Raw genomic sequence first — 4929 nt, forward strand, 5'->3', positions numbered from 1 at the left:
CCATGCCACCGTTCCCTACTTATTTCATTTTCTGTCCTAGAAGACTAATTGATAAAGCCTGCCTTTGCCTAACCTTTCCTGAATAAATAAGCTCTTTTAATTTAATGAAAAAAATCAACTGTACATAATAAGTAATCTTGAATTGAAACTTTGAAACACACATTTTTTTTTTAACTATCCTTCAATATATTGAACTGAATGTGGACTTGGCAAATAAAAAAAAATTCCTGGAGCAGTGAATATCATGATCACGGAAAAATTGTATTTTTCAAAGAAGCAAGTCACTAGTAGTTAAAAATTTACATTAGGTAAATAATACAGTTCCTTTTAAGAGAGTCTTCATTTGCAAAATGTGCTCAGATGCCAATGAATAATTTAATTTCCTCTGGGATTTTCAAATAAGGCACAATAAGCAGCTCTTTCTCTTTTTCTTTGTCTCCCTCCTTCTCACTCTCCCTTTCCATCCTCCCCTCCCTCGATTCCTTCCTACTTTCCTTCTTTCTTTCCCCATCCAAAAAAAGAAAAAAAATGCCACCTCATGATGAAAAATCATTTCAAAGCAAAACTCCTAACATTAACTGTTGGGAAGACTACTGATAGTGACAGTCTTTCTAATAGAGAATATATGATAGCAGCTACTCAACAAGATGACATTAATAATAGAAACAATAATTATCTTGTAGATGTCATTTTCAACTTAAATCTTTTTATTTTAGATTTTTATGATGTTTCGCTCACATTCCTACTAAATGGTCTATTTGACTTATTATCTATTTTAATTTAGCAGCTGGATTATAACTAATAATATTCATATAGACATGTTATTTTTAATTAGTAAATTTAATGGAGAGAAAAACTAAGGTATTAAAATATTAAAATGAGGAGAATTAATGTGTTTTTCAATGAGGCTTTGCATTTTCTTCTGTTATACATCACCAGACTACAGAGTGCTCTTTAGGCGAGAAGGTAGAAAAATAGCCGATAAATTTTATCTACACATCAGAATATTTCTACTTTGTCCATTTATTTATTTATGTCCTCTCCTATTTCCTTTCCAAGATTGGGTTTATGTTTTATCAAATTAGGAACTTCTCATGTATAGAGCCTTTATCTTTTCCTTTAAACATGAATTAAAGTCAAATCATTTTTGAATAGTCTAGCATCAACATGGCAGTTATTATTTATTCCTATTATCCAAACCAATGAAATTATCATCTTTGCATTTAGAGCTGAATTTTGCTCAGAATTCTCTACACCCCTACTTGTATGTTCAATGAAGTCCAAAGAGCTATAAAATGACTTTTGACAGCTAAATCTTTCCTAAGAAAGCCAATTAATCTGATTATGGTCCATGGAAATTTACAAACACTTAAATAAATACATTGGACTAGTTAATATAATGAACCTCTTAAGATATAAGACAAATGATTACAACAATTAGGCACATTTTATTTTCTGTCTTTTCAAGCCAAATATGTTTATAACCTAATCACATATCCTATAGATGAGAATATTTTCCTGAATGGAAAAATGAGGTGGAAGTGAAAAGGTCAGGTCCAGGTTAGAAAAATCATTTTGAAAGCTTTTCTATGATATTTATTCTTGGAAATGCTTCTTCAGTGTACACTGGAAGATACCTGTCAATAGGTGCCCTTATATTCTCTTCACCATCAAGCTTCTATTTTTTTTATATACCTGATTAAGAGTATCAAGCACTCACGCCTGAGGGTTCTACACAATAGAGCTATGGAAGAAGGAGTTTACCTCAAAATTCTTCACTTAGTATTTCTTTACAATATTTTTACACTGTTACTGGGCCTAACAGGTTATGTAGAAATGTTTCAAATCTATTTATTATTATTATTATTATCATCATCATCATCATCATCATCATCTTCTTCTTCTTTTTCATCATCATCATCATTATTGTTGTTGCTATTGTTGCTTCTGATGCTGCTGTTTGTTATTACCTCATAAGAAGAAGGCTGGTTCCATTTCCCTAACATGCTATTCATTTTCATTTTCTTTCTTATTTTATTTTTTTAAAGATTTGTTTATTTATTTTATGTATGTGAGTACACTGTAGCTGTCTTCAGACACACCTGAAGATCCCATTACAGATGGTTGTGAGCCACCATGTGGTTGCTGGGAATTGAACTCAGGACCTCTGGAAGAACAGTAAGTGCTCTTAATCACTGAGCCATCTCTCCAGCCCTCATTTTCATTTTCTTCTGTCACTCTAATGCTGTGGGACACTGTAAACCTTTTTAACCTTCTCATAGTTTTTAGAGATGAAATCAAGCTCCTATAGTACAATATGTAGATTTCTTCTTCAAATTGCCTCATAAAACATGTACTATTAATTCAATACTCACTTTACTAATACTTAAGTGTTAAATATTACCTAATTTGGAGTTATACATTTTTGTTGCTTATCATACTCATTTGAAGATAACAAGTCCACTCAAGATAATTATCAAAACTATGATTTTGACATTGGTAGGTAACGAGCGAGCAGCAGAGGCAGTGGGTCCTGAGTCCAACGAGAGCAGCAGCAATTCTGTATTTTGTACGTACATTTTGTATATTCTGTATATGATAACTTCTGTGAGTAATGATAGTTGCCGAGGTGCTCAGGAAAAACCACAGATGCCAACAACACACACAGCACAGTCATAGAAACAAGTGGCACAGGCAACAGCTGAACAGATGTGGTGTGCTCAAGTGTCTTTGATAAGAATGATTCAGATTTTGAAGCTAAAATTAAACAGCTTCTGGAAGTGACAGAAAAAAATCAGGATGCTTTCATTGTGGCCCTATATGACTGTAACAGCGCTGTGAACAAAGCTATCAATCTACTGCTAGAAGGGAATTCTGACACCATTTCATGGGAGGCTGTAGGAGGGAAGAAGAATTTTGGGAGAGAAAGCTCAGAAAACGAAGAAAACAAAGAGAAGAGGACAGAGATAAAAGCAAGTTGTGGATGGGGAAACAACAACTGCAAGGGAAGAGGTGGCAACCAAGGCCAAGAGTTCAAAGGTGAAGAGAATGGGATAGCACTCAAGGAGACAAGCCTGTGTGGCAGGAGTAGAGGGACAAGAAGGTTCTCTGCTCAAAGCATGGGGACATTCAATCCTGCAGACTATTCAGAGTCCATGTCTACAGATGACTGTGGGACATAGTTGGTAGTTTGGTAAGCTGTTCAGAACAGTACAGATGAGGGACCTGAAGGGCTGACAAAGCCTCACTTTGTATCTCAGGAGCTGCTGATTAAAAGTTATTGACTTAAAGGTGTCTGGAAGAATTCTGTAGAAGAGTGGACAACAGAAGACTGGACTGAAAATATTTCTGAAACAAAAATTCATCTGTTCCAGCAAAGAATCATGTAAGACCTGGACAGAGCATTGATCTGGTGTCATTGATCCACAAGCCTGCTCCTCCCACCCAAGCCATGGAAGTCAACTGCTTTAAAACGTCCCAGCAGCAAGTCTTTGGCCAAGTTCTTGTCTTCACAAATTCTCAGCACAACAATCAGATGGCAAACTCCACTTCTGCCAGCTCATATTCTCCTCAGAGTTTGTCATCTGTCCTTGGCTGAGGTTTTAGAGAACTGGCTCAATCAAAAGTGGTGAACATCTCCAACTCTCAGATTTTGGACAAGTTGAAACCACCAGGTTTGAGCCCGTTTCCTGCTGCTTCAAGAGCTTAGCAGAATGACAGTGCCAGCCCCTAGCCACCACTGCTGCTTGGGACCTTAAGGCCTTAGCACCCCAGCCCTCAATCCTCAGTCATTTGGATTTCAAATCATTCAGTTTGGTGCCCTAGGATTTGGATTAGAGCCATCTCTCTCTCTAAGTTAGGATTAACAGCTTAAGCCAGTGAAAATAGTAATCAGATTCCTATCAAGTTGTACCCAAAGTCTTTAAGTGAGCCCTTGAATGCCTCTTTCCCAACTACAAGCTCCACCTACACAACCTCAGTTGTTACCTCCTCCACTCTGACCAGCTCAGCCTTGAGCTCCACTAACCCAGTAACAACTTCCTCCTCTTACTACCAGAGTTCTGTGCATACTAGGATTGCATACCAAAGCTCTGCAAGCTCACTAGACTCAGTTCCAGGTTCTGTTGCCAACAGACTTGGTGGTGGTAGTTGAAGTCAGCACACACGAGAAGCTACTTCATCTGCTCCAGCTCCAAAGAAGACTGACCCTTCTGCCCTCCTGTCTGTGAGCTCCCTACCCAGACCCGCCTCTTGCACTGCACTTCTGCCCTCTTATCCCAGGACACTGACACTTTGACCTCCTTGACCCAGTCTGGTGAACAGTAGACCTCGTTCTCAGCTCACAGCTCTCCCTCTGGCCATCAGAGCAGCTTGTCCTCTGTACTGCAACTGCCTTCTCAGCAGCAACCTCTGCTCCAAGTGCCCTATCCTCAGGGTTGTCCTGCCTAGGAGCATGAGCACTGAGCAGTCTATGCCTGGGTGAGAACACTGTGAGCTTACCTAGCAGCAGTACCAGGGCCTTGGTGACCTCAGGCAAAGCACTCCCAATCCTGTCTCAAGGGGTGCCTCCCTTGCTACACAATCAGTACCTCGTGGGCCCTGAAGGGCTGCTTCCTGCTTACCCGATCTATGGTTATGATGAGCTCCAGATGCTGTTGTCACGGCTGCCAATGGATTTACAATGAAATTCCCTTTGCAGCAACCACAGCCCTTGCCAGCAGAGATGGGACTCTAGCTAATAATCGATATCCGGGTGACGTCACAAAGCTTAGCTGAGGAGACGCTACATCCTCTGCATCTCCAAGGACACCAGCTCAGGCAGAGCAGAGCCAATCTCAGATCCACCACACAGCCCAGCAGCCCTTTTTGAATCCTGCTTTGCTGTTGGGAGCCACAGCGAGTGCAAGCAAAGTCCGCCATCGCTAGGTG

At 39.6% G+C, this 4929-nt stretch overlaps 1 pseudogene; it reads left to right on the forward strand.

Annotated features, from left to right (window-relative positions):
- The first annotated feature begins 2595 nt into the window (after positions 1 to 2595).
- LOC114631929 overlaps positions 2596 to 4929 on the forward strand; it is a 3177-nt pseudogene continuing 843 nt past the window's right edge.

This window comes from Grammomys surdaster, unplaced genomic scaffold, assembly GCF_004785775.1.
Source record: "Grammomys surdaster isolate TR1022 unplaced genomic scaffold, NIH_TR_1.0 369, whole genome shotgun sequence".
Taxonomy (NCBI): Eukaryota; Metazoa; Chordata; class Mammalia; order Rodentia; family Muridae; genus Grammomys; species Grammomys surdaster.